The sequence below is a fragment of the Gracilinanus agilis genome, chromosome 4 (assembly GCF_016433145.1).
Source record: "Gracilinanus agilis isolate LMUSP501 chromosome 4, AgileGrace, whole genome shotgun sequence".
Classification (NCBI taxonomy): domain Eukaryota; kingdom Metazoa; phylum Chordata; class Mammalia; order Didelphimorphia; family Didelphidae; genus Gracilinanus; species Gracilinanus agilis.
The window spans coordinates 261,289,804-261,302,456 of NC_058133.1; positions in this window are offsets into that span (position 1 = coordinate 261,289,804).

Sequence of the window (12,653 nt, forward strand, 5' to 3'; positions counted from 1 at the left end):
CACCCAACTCATTCTACTTATTACTTCCCCTCCACACATATACATTTTATTTCTTCAGATGAGTCTCAAAAAGAGTGCTCTTCATCAAGGCCATTACTTTAGAAAGGTATTTCATCCAAATGGTAAAAGTAACACAGGCATATTGTAATTGAGGGGGCTGGCCAAGGAAAGACTAGTTCTTGGAGCATATGCCCTCTTCTCTGCCTGCTACATATTCATAAGGACGTGGACGACTATCTTGTGACTGTTTCCTGTCTTCTTATTGCATGGTGACCAAAAGTGGAACTAAAAGTGCACCAAAACAGCACAAGCAGATGAGAGCTCTCTTCTTTCCTCTCCTCTCTTATTCTCACTCTCTCTTCTCCCTCTTTCTCTCTCTTTCACTCTCTTTTTCTCTTCTCTTCCTTTCTTCTCTCTTTTCTTTCTCCCTCTCCTCTTTCTCTCCTTTCTTTTTCTCTTTCACTCTTCTCTCTTCCTCTCTCCTTTCTCCTTCATTCTCTCTCATTCTCTCTCCTCTGCCTCTCTCCTCTCTCCCTTTCATTCTCTTTTCTCTCTCCCTCTTCTCTTTCTCTCCTTTCTTTTTCTCTTTCACTCTTCTTTCTTCCTCTCTCTTCTTTCTCTCTTCTTCATTCTCTCTCATTCTCTCTCTTCTGCCTCCTCTCTCCCTTTCATTCTCTCTTTCTCTTCTCTCTCTCACTCTCATTTTCTCTTCTTTTTTTCCCTTCTCTTTCTTTTTCTCCTCTCTCTCTTCCTTTCTCACTTTCACTCTCTCCTCCCTTTCTCTCTTTCACTCTCTCAGATTTCAAGAGATGAGAAAAAAAGAAATGTTATAAACCTCTGGGTGAAGGAACCCCTCCTCTACCATCACATTTGTCATGTGGTTGAGAAGGGCACTGCTTCTTCTATCTCTGCTGTGTTTTTCCTTTCCTGATCTTAGGTGAAAGAAAATTTGAGATGGAATAGACTAGGTCATGACCTTATATGCATAGTCAAAAGGACAGAAGAGAGATCACAGTTCCAGAATCTGGAACCTATAGCAAAATGGCTGGCACCTGAACTGGATGAAGAACCATCTTCATCAGGAGCTATTGTGCCAACTTGGGGCTGCTAAATGGTTCAATGGATAGAGCTTTGGGCCTAGGAATCAGGGAAACCTGACTTCAAAACCTGCCTCTGACACTTACTAGTTGTTGTGGTCTTGGGAAAGTCACTTAAGTGCTCTTTGCCTCAATTTCCTTATCTATAAAATTAGAATAATAATAGCACCCACAAATGAGATACTTGTAAATTGCTTAGGAATGTCTGCTATGTAATAAGTGCTATATAACAACAATAATTATTATTATTATCATCATCATCATTATTATAATTATTTTCCTGGAAAAGTGGTCTATATTATTCAGCCCATCACTGAATCAACCCAAAAGTCAAGACAATAAGAGATCAGTGACTTATCCATCAGCTATCTACCACACTCAGAAATTAACTTGGTGGAGGAAATGTTCATTAGTCGCCTCTTTAATGTGAGTATTCTCTTTTCAGGCACTAAAATCATAGGGGGGAGGTGTGCTTTCACTTTCACTTTATACTTCAGTTCTTGCTAAGCCTTCTTTATAAATACCCTTTTGCAAAAGCTAAGGAACATTAATTGGTTATTGGTGATGTCAGAGGATATATCTAGTGGTTCACTGATGTTGCAATGGTAGACACTAGCAGGTAATAGTGGGGAAATAGTAACTGGGGTTTAATTTGGGGGGAATATATCAGATGGAGGCTCAAGAGCTATAGTAGTAGAAGAAAACCTTTTTAATCCCTCTATGTTGCCTGTAGAACATGCCCTAGGTACCTAACCTGCTGGTCCTAAAGAGGGCTGGGAGAGTAACTCTAAAGTCATGTAGGCTGTGATGTTAATTTTTAAAAAATCAACATCTTTAGCAATGTTGCAGGATACAAAATAAATGCATATAAATCATCAGTATTTCTATATATTTCCAACACATCGCAGCAGCAAGAGCTAGAAAGAGAAATTCCATTTAAAATCACCCTAAACGATATAAAATACTTGACACAGGAATTATACGAAAACAACTACAAAAAACTTTCCACACAATTAAAACTAGATCTAAACAATTGGAAAAACATTGAATGATCATGGGTAGGACGAGCTAACATAATAAAAATAACCATTCTACCCAAATTAATTTACCTGTTTAGTGCTATACCTATTAAACTACCAAAAAACTTTTTTACTGAATTAGAAAAAACTATAACAAAGTTCATTTGGAAAAACAAAAGACCAAGAATATCAAGGGAAGTAATGAAAAAAAAAATGAAGGAAGGTGGCCTAGCAGTACCAGATCTTAAACTATACTATAAAGCAGTGGTCATCAAAATGATATGGTACTGGCTAAGAGATAGAAGGAAGGATCAGTGGAATAGACTAGGGGTAAGCGACCTCAGTAAGACATCTACGATAAACCCAAAGAACTCAGCTTTTGAGACAAATACCTACTATTTGACAAACACTGCTGGGAAAATTGGAAAACAATATGGGAAAGATTGGGTCTTGTTGTGAGGAGAATTATTTAGTTATTAGTTAGGAGACCTAACACAACATCTCACACCCTATACCAAGATAAACTCAGAATGGGTGAATGACTTGAATATAAAGAAAGAAACTATAAACTTGAATATAAAGAAGGAAACTATAAGTAAATTAGGTGAACACAGAATAGTATACCTGTCAGATCTCTGGGAAAGGAAAGATTTTAAAACCAAGCAAGAGCTAGAAAAATTATAAAATGTAAAATAAATCATTTTGACTACATTAAACTAAAAAGTTTTTGTTCAGGCAAAACCAGTGCTACAAAAATTAGAAGGGAAGCAACAAATAGGGAAAAAATCTTTATAACAAAAGACTCAGACAAAGGTCTAATTACTCAAATATACAAGGAGCTAAATCAACTGTACAAAAAAATCAAGCCATCCCCCAATCGATAAATGAGCAAGGGACATGAATAGGTAATTCTCAGATAAGGAAATAAAAACTATCAATAAGCACATGAGAAAGTGTCCTAAATCTCTAATAATTAGAGAAATGCAGATCAAAACAACTCTGAGGTATTACCTCACACCTAGCAGATTGGCTAAAATGACAACAAGGGAGAGTAATAAATGTTGGAGGGGATGTGGCGAAATTAGGACATTAATGCATTGCTGGTGGAGTTGTGAATTGATCCAACAATTCTGGATAGTAATTTGGAACTATTGCCCAAAGGGCTTTAAAAGACTTTTGATCCAGCCATAGCACTGCCTGGCTTATACTCCAAAGAGATAATAAGGAAAAAGACTTGTACAAAAATTTTTAAAAAATTTAAAAACATTTATTATCACATCTTCAAACTGCCCCTTTAGTTGAAATTTAAAAAAACCATCAATATACATAGTTCAAATGTATATAAAATATATACAAAATCCCAACAATATACATAGTTCAGCAAAAGAAATCCCTATGTTGCAGAAGTCCAAAAATGCATTTTAAGTCAATTGATTTTTCTAAAGCATAGATCTGAACACCCCAACCCCCTAAGCTTGAGCTTCCCCCAATCTTGAACTCCAGAAGCTATTGTCTCCAAGACCAAAATCAAAATCCTCTGGCATTTAAAACTTGTCATAACCTGGCCTCATGGTTTCTTGTTATTGTTCAGTCTTTTTCAATCTTATCTGACTCTTCATGACTCCATTTGAAGTTTTCTTGGCTAAGATACTCGAGTAGTTTGCCATTTCCTCCTCCAACTCATTTTACAGGCGAGGAAAATAAAGCAAACAGGATAAAGTGACTTGCCCAGGGTCACATAGCTAATTAAGTATGAAGGCCAGATTTGAATCCAGGAAGGTGAATCTTCTTGACTCTGGACCTGGGGCTCTATCCACTACACCACCTAGCTGTCCCTGGCCCTATTATATCTAACCCAGCTCTACACATTCTACTTCCCAGTTCCATTGACCTTCTTGTAGTTCCTTCGAACAGGACAGTCTCCTGGCTTCATGTCTTCATTGTCTCCCATACATGGGATGTTCATCATCTCACCTCCACCTTTTATTTTAGTTTCTGTGTCTTTACTATAATTCAGCTCAAATCCTAGTTCTCTCTTCCCTGTCAGCTGCTAATGCCTTCTCTTTTCAAATTACTTTCATTTACTCTATGGATATCTTAAATGTACCTAGTTATTTAAATATAATCTAAATTAAATTTAGTAAATATAAATATGAAATTAATAATAAAATTAATTTTAATTAAATTAAGTTAATTAAATGTTAAAACTGCCTCACCCACTTAGAATGCATGCTTCTTTTGAAATAAAAAAATTTCTATATTTTATTCCACTAATAAATTTACACATAAGTTTTCCAAGGTTACATGATTCATGTTGCCTACTTCCCCTCTTCTGCTCCCCACTCTTGGAGTTGACAAGCAATTCCACTGGATTATGATATAGAATGTATGTTTCTTGAGATCAGGAATTGCCTCTTCCCCCCAATTTTCTCTGTATTCCTAGTCCTTGGTAAAATTCCTGGCATACAGAGAACTTAATAAATGCTTATTAACTGAATGCTAAAAAACTTGACATGGGACCCAACTAAAGCAGTTCATGCTAAGAACAGCCATAGCTGAAAATGGAAGTGTAACCAAAAAAATGTGGAATAGAACAAATTTGCTAACATTTCCACATCAATTTATTCTATCATTGATGGTAATAGAGCTGACATCTTTGGACTCTAACCTCAAACCCCTATTTGCTACAGGAGGTAGTAGAAATGGCACATGGGAATAGAAGGTGATCTAGTAGAGAGAGTGCTGGATGTGGAGTCAAGATGAGATAAGTTTGTATGTGGTCTCTGATATGAGCTGTGTGACCCAGGACAAGTCATTTTTGCCTCAGTTTCCTCAACTGTAAAATGGGGATGATAATAGTAGCACCCACATTCCAAGGTTGTTGTGAGGATCAAATGAGATTCTATTTGTAAAAAATAGCACAGTGGTTGGCATTTTTAGTTCCTATATAGATGTTAATTCCCTTCCTTAGAAGGGAATGGCTGGAAGTAGCCCAATTTGGGGCAATTAGATGGTACAGTAGTTAGAGCAAGCCTGGAGTCAAGAAAACTTGAATCTAAATCCAACTGCAGACATTTACTAGCTATGTGGCTCTGGGCAAATTGCTTAGCCCTGGTGTCCTCAGTCGGGAAAACAAATCATGTAAGCCAATAAATATAAGATGATTTAAGGAGAGAGAGAGAGAACACAATTGGGAGAATGAGGAAAATCACCCAGGCTGTGCTTGGATGGAAGTCAGGGATCCTAGGAGGCGTCCTAGTGAAGTAGAATGTGTCCTAAGCATATGGAACAGCCTTTCGAAGATAGAATGTTGAGATGAGAGAATGGCTAACACAGTCCAGTGTGCCTGGAATGTAAAGAATCTGAAGGGGAATCATATCACATTTCTGAGAAGGTAGGTTGAAGCCAAAATGTGAGGCCAAGGAATTTGTTATAAGCAACAACAACTACCAAACACTGACTATCTACAAACAAGGAAATTACATTTTTGGACCTGACAATGCTTTAGGAATAGTATTTTTTTGCCTGTATATAGACTGAAAAAGAGAGACCAGAATTAGGAGACTAGTTAGGTGATTGGCAATTGCAAGTTTGTTTTTTCACTTTTATATTTTATATTTTTTCATACTTTTAGACATTTTAGAATTCAAGTTTTCTCCCTACCTTCGTCACAATCTCCAAGGCAATGAATAGTTTGACATAGGTTAAAGCCATACTTTCATGTAATACATATTTCCATATTGCTCATGTCATCATAGAAGTCACATATCATACAATAGAAATCTCATGACAGAAATATAGTGGAAGATGGCACGCTCTGACCTGCATTCAGACTCCAACAGTTCCTTCTTTGGCTGTAGAGAGCATTTTCATCATTGGTCCTTTGTGGTTAGCTTTGCTGATAATGGCTTGGTCCTTCACAGTTGATTGTTGTATAATATTTCTGTTACTGTATACATTGTTCTGGTTCTACTCACTTCACTTTGTAACAGTTCATATGAGTCTTCCAGGCTTTTCTGAACTCATCCTGTTCATCATTTCTTATGGCACAATGGCATTCTATTATAACCATGTACCACAACTTCTTCATCCATTCCTCATGCGATGAACAATCCCTCAGTTTCCAGTTCTTTGCCACTATAAAAAGAGCTGCTAAAAACAATGTCATACAAGTAAGTCTTTTTCCTTTATCTCTGATCTCTATGTGAGACAGACTCAGTAGTGGTATTGCTGGTCAAACACTGTCATAATTTTGAGCTTAGTTCCATATTATTCTCCAGAATGGTTGTATTAATTCACAGTTCCATCAACAGTATTTTAGTATCCCAGTTTTGCCACATTTATCATATTCTTTTTCGGTCATATTAGCCAGTCTAATAGGAATGAGAAATGGTATTTCAGATTTGTTTTAATTTGCATTTCTCTAATCAATAGTGATGTAGAGCATTTTTTCATATGACTATGGATAACCTTAATTTCTTCTTCTGAGAACTGTGTATTCATATTGTAAGAATTTAAATTTAGGTTTCATACTAAATATGAGAATTCTAAAGTAATATTGTGGTTGCCAATTTAAATATATTACAACTTCAGTCAAAATGACTTTTAGCAGCTTTATTTTCAAAGAGGTGGAAAGACTGAAAGTGGAAAAATGTAGATAAAGAGACAGAAAGTACTGCCTAACTACAAATACCCTAAATTTAATCCTAATGTCTCTAGACTGCAAATGCAAATCCAAAAGCAAATCTCACCAGAATCCAAAATCCTAATTAGGAAACCTAAATCCGAAGAACCAGGAGACTGCTGAAGAATCCGCCAAGAACCTTCAGTGCACATGAGGCTAAGACTGCTGTAACAGACTAGACAAGATATGGTAAGAGGTCAAGCAAGTCTGCATTTTGAAAATTCTCAGATGGAAGGATTACAGTTAGCCTGAAGGCTAAGATTTGGGGGAAGAAACCAACTGACATTCAATCACTGTCTCTCTAACACTGGAGGGACAGGAAGGTGGGAGCCAGAGACTCTGGGGGACCTGCAGTACCCTCAAACCCCAAATCTGGAGAGTTTCCCAGAGATCTTTAGTAGCTACAGCTAGTCCAATTGATTCTTCAACTTTCTGAACATCTTGGAAGACATAATATTGCAGTTCCTCAAGTTGGCCAGGGAGCTTGGACTCTGGTGGAGGATGCCAGCCCCTGGGGCCAACCAACCTTGCTTTGAACCTTGATTTACTACATTCCCTCTTTAGTCAGTGTTAATTTTAAGAATAGGAGTTTTACTTGGGGTCTGGGTCAGATACACTGGGTTTTGGGGAACACTGAAGAATATCTGTTACTATCCTACCCAGGGGGAGACTGATAATAGGATTTAGGAAATCATCTATTGTTGACTTTGTTGTCTTCTTCTGTGTTTGCATTTTAGTCTTCCATGTCACCAAAATAAATTTTTTTGTCCTTTGCTCATTTTCCTGTCTTTTTCCTTTCTTTAGGTTTTAAATACTGTTAAAATTGGACTCTATAACTGTGGTGAAGGGAACACTGTTCCAAGCTTCAGATTCTTTGGTCAGCTGCCTTCACAGCTGGCACTGGGGATCTATCTGCCTTCAGTTCTTCCAAGGTGGTATGATGCAAGGAAAGGTGCATTTAATACTCTTCTGCTCTGGTGCACTGGGCTCCACCTCCATCCTAGTACACTAGATCCCTCATGCCAGCCTTCAAAGTTGTTGTGGGCTGAAAAATTACCTTACCTTCTCTTTTTGTGGGTTATTCTGCTCCAGAATTTGTTTTGAGACATTATATTGTTAGAATTAAAATGATCTTGACAGACTGATTTTGGGGTAAGAATATGTTTATTGATTATATCAGATTTATTGGATAGGCCAGCACCATAATCCATAAAATGATATAGGTCTCCATGGTTGTCTTTCGTAACCAGGGACAATCCGAGCTGGGTAAGTCAGCCCGATAAATAGATTTTTAGTAGCTTATTATTCAACCCCTCCCTTGACCATTCCAAAACATCTTTAATTAGTGATACCTAATTAAGAGGTGTCCATCAACCTGTTCACTCCTTCCCATCCCCATAAGTAGGTAGGTCACATCCACAGGAAAGGAACAATTTTTTCCTTCCTTTATTAACTAAATTCTGTTAAAAAGGAAAGACATTCTTTAGGATTCTCAAGGACAAAAAAAATGTAAAAAGTAGTAAACTAGATGGTATTTCTGACCAGATTCTAGACACAGGAATTCTCCCCAATATACAGGAATTAATACAGTATACGAAACATAAACTCACATAATATCACAGATTTTTGGAGGGTAATTTGGTAGAGATTAGATTTTGGCTCCACCCTAATAACCAAGTTCCCTATCCCACCTCCATATTTTTCTAAATAGTTTGTGTATTGGAGTTAATTGTTCTTTGAATGTTTAAGTGGAAGTCAATTGTGAATCAATCTAGCCCTGGGCCTTTTTTTAGGGAGTTCTTTGATACTTTGTTTAATTTCATTTTTCCTTTTTTGTTCATTTAGGTAGTTTATATTCTTATAAATATTCATTTATTTCACTTTGCCAGATTTATTAGCATGTAGTTAGGCAAAATAATTTCCAATAATTGTTTGAATTTCTTCTTCATTGGTTGTGATTCCACCCTTTTCATTTTTGTTACTGGAAATTTGCTTTTCTTCTTTCTTTCTTTTTTTTTTTTTTACAAGTTAACCAATGGTTTATGTATTATCACAAAAACCTGAGGCAAGGGATTACCTAGGAGGAGGAGATTGGGATCAATGGTGATGAAAAGCTATATAGCAAAGTCCTCAGATCTAGCATCTAAGAGTTATTTCTGGATAAGCTTTGAGAACAATTTCAGGCAAATAATGGAATCAGAGACCAGGTTGCAAGGGGTTAATTGAATGAGAAGAGAGAAAATGGAGGTAAGGAATGCAGACTCTTTTTCTCCCCTAGGAGCCGTGGCAATGAAAAGTAGAAGAGACATAGCTTGAGGGGGATGGTGGGTCCAAATGAAAATTATTTTAGGATGGGAGAGATTTGGGAATATTTATTGGCTGCAGAAATGAAGTAGAAAAGGGAATATCTGAGAAAAGGAGAGGGAATGTTTGAAGGAGAAAGACCTGGAAAAGAAAGACAGATATCAAGGGTATAAATAGGACTGGTTTTGGATCTCAGAAAGAGAATGGAGAATGGAGGGACTTTATGGTATGGAGTAAAGGAGAAGACAGTGGATGGACTTGATTTTGTCAGGCAAGGAAGTGGCAAAGATCCCCTGCTAAGAGCAAGGGAAGGGGGTGGAAGGGGGTGGCACAGAGAGCTTGAAAGAAAAGAAGGTTTAGAATAGTTGCTACAGGGAGCAGGGAAGAATGAAAAGAATGCCATGCCTTGGGGACCAGTGGAGAAAAAATAGCACACATTTTACTTAACCCGGGCCTATTGTTTGACCTTTAAGAATTTTCATTTTTTTACAATGAACTCGAAAACCATTAACAAGCATAATAAACATGAGTTTTTAAAAGTTAATTTATTTTTAACACTCATTTAAAAAAAATTTGAGTTGCAAATTCTTTCCCTCCCTCCAATCCTTCCCCCATCTAGTAAGAAGGCAAGCAATGATATCGATTAAACATGGGATGTCACACAAAGCATAATTCCATATTAGTCTTGTTGCAAAAAAAAAGGCAAGAAAGATAAAGTAAAAAAATGCAAAGCATGAACATTTCAATAAACAAAGAACAGAAATAGGATTGTAAAAGAAACTGAACTACTGCATAGTTTTGATATATATTTTATATATAAAGTGCATGCATATTATATATACATTTATGTATGTTTTGTATAAAAGGTATCTAAAATATTACATTTAATGACAGTTACAAAATTGCTCTGCTTTCCTCTGTGTCCTTTCCTGAACATCCTTCTTTTAAAATTATTTTTTAAATGATTTATTAATGTCCCCTGACCTTTTTTGCATCATTTTCACTCCTCATCACGTCTACAGTAGCATTTAATTGCAGTTGAGGGAAAGTAAAAATTGGGGCAGAAAATACACTGGATTTGGAATCATCGGATCCAGAGTTTGGATCCCAGTTTGACCACATATGGCCACATGTTTGGCCACATCTTAGGTGAGTCACAACTCCGTTTCTTCATGTGCAAAATAAGATATTTGGACCAGAAGACTCTTTCCAACTCTAAGCCCATGATTCTGGCAAATGCAGGAATAGAAGGCAGCTGGAGACGATAATCCAGGCAAGTTTTTGTAGACAATTTTGTATAAAGACCTTATTTTTACAGTTCTGCAATTAACTAAAAGGGATATTTTATTAACAAATTTCCACATAACTTTTCCCAAGTTACATATTGTCTCCCTCCTTTCTTCCCTCTCCCTCCCAGAACTGACAAAGCAATTCCGTCTGGGTTATACATGTATTATCATGCAAAATATATACTAAAAGGTATAGAGAGTAGTATACCCACTTTGCATTTATATTGACTTTGTATTTGATGTTATTATTAATATGTTATACATGACATACCATTATTATCTGTTATTACATTATGATCATATTAGATGTTAATTGTATGCTAATTAATGTTAATTAATTATATAATTATACACTAATTAATATTAATTAATACAAATGTAGTATTAATTACAATTGCTATATTATTAATATATAATTATATTATTTGATAGAGCGAAATTTAGCCTTGGGATTTCTCTACCAGCAAGTTATCTCTTTTCTTCCCCAAACCCTTACCTTCTGTCTTAGAATCAATATTGTGTATTGGTTCTAAGGCAAAAGATTGGTAAGGACCAGGTAACAGGGATTAAGTGACTCGCCTAGGGTCACTCAGTTAGGAAGTGTCTGAGGCCAAATTTGAACCCAGGATGTCCCATCTCCACTAAGCTACCTAGCTGCTTACCCAATTTATCTCTTTTTCAACTGTATTTAGGGAAGATCATTGGTTTCCCTTGTAATGGAGAATAACCAGGGAAGCAGACTTAAATATTAAAATGTGGGTCCAGAAGGGTGTGAGGGTGACAGGAATGACAGATGACAGGACCAAACAAGGTTGGGAGACCGGTTTTAACTACTAGGAGGTAACTGTCACTGAAGTGGCAGTTAGGCCCAACTGCCACCCTGTAGTATCTAGACTAGGCCTATGGAAACCAGCAAGTAAAGGCAAGAGTTTTATAACACTTTTAATCAGCTAAGATAAAGGATGGGATTATGTCTGACTCTTTGTCACCTTACTTGGGGTTTTCTTAGTATAGATACAGGAGTGATTTGCCATTTCCTTCTCCAGCACATTTTACAGGTAAGGAAATGCAACGGGGTTAAATGACTTGTCCAGAGTCACGCAGCTAGTAAGTGTCTGATGCCAGATTTGAACTCAGGAAGATCAGTCTTTCCGACTCTAGGCCTAGGACGCTATCCACCCACCACCTAGCTTCCCTATTGTGCTAATTACATCATGACAAGGCCCACCGATGAGGAGAAAGGCAGTTAGGATGGTTCTGTAGCAATCCACTTTTCCCAGAGCTGCCAAGATAATTTTCTTTATGACCCCGTCGGAACATGAACATGCTTCAAAGTCCGCATGGCCATCCTCATCCATAGCCATCGATGAGGGGAGAGATGACTGTGGAGAAGGGGCCCATCTTCCTTATCACCACTGTCAAAGTCAAATGTCAGAATAGAAGACATTTTATTTTACCGATGACATATAATAACACTTTTCCACATAAGTTTTCTAAAAGTATAAGATCCAAATTGTCTCCCTCCTTCCCTTCCTTCCCTCTTCCAGGGTTTGTCTTCTATCTCTAAATCTATGACCCTATGCTCTTATATGATTTCAAATACGCTGAATTATGCTGCCTTCTAGTTACAGTCATATGGGCAGCTAAGCAGTTCAGTGGATAAAATGCTGGGTCTAGTCAAGAAGATTTATCTTCCTGAGTTCATATCTGGTCTCAGACACTAATTGTGTGACCCTGGGTGAGTCACTCAACTCTGCCTCACTTTCCTCATCTATAACATGAGCTAGGAAAGAGAAATAGCAAACTACAGCAGTATTTCTGCCAAGAAAACCTCAAACGGAGTCACGCAGAGCAGTTGGACACGAGTGAGGAACGACTGAACGAAAGCTTTCTTCTCCCCTGTCCCAGGGTCGGTCAGTGCACGCAGGTAACTCCAGGACTCGCTTACACTTGAGTAGTGTGAGGGGATTTCAGGACACAGATTTTATCCTGTTGAGGTAAGTCACATGTTTCTCAGCCTCCTGTTACTCCATTCTCTTGGCTCAGGTTAGGAGCTGTAAGTAATCCTTCCAGGAGCTTCCTGTGGTCACCTTTCAGAGGGGCCCTGGAGCGAGGCTGATTCTGCCTCGTCCACCTGAGCTGTGTGATGACCTTTAACTTTCTACTCTAGAAGAGTCAGGTCCTTTCCTGTTGCCAGATCTGCCCCTTCTATTGACCACTGGCCAAACATGTGATATATTTTCTGTCTCTTGGCATCTTA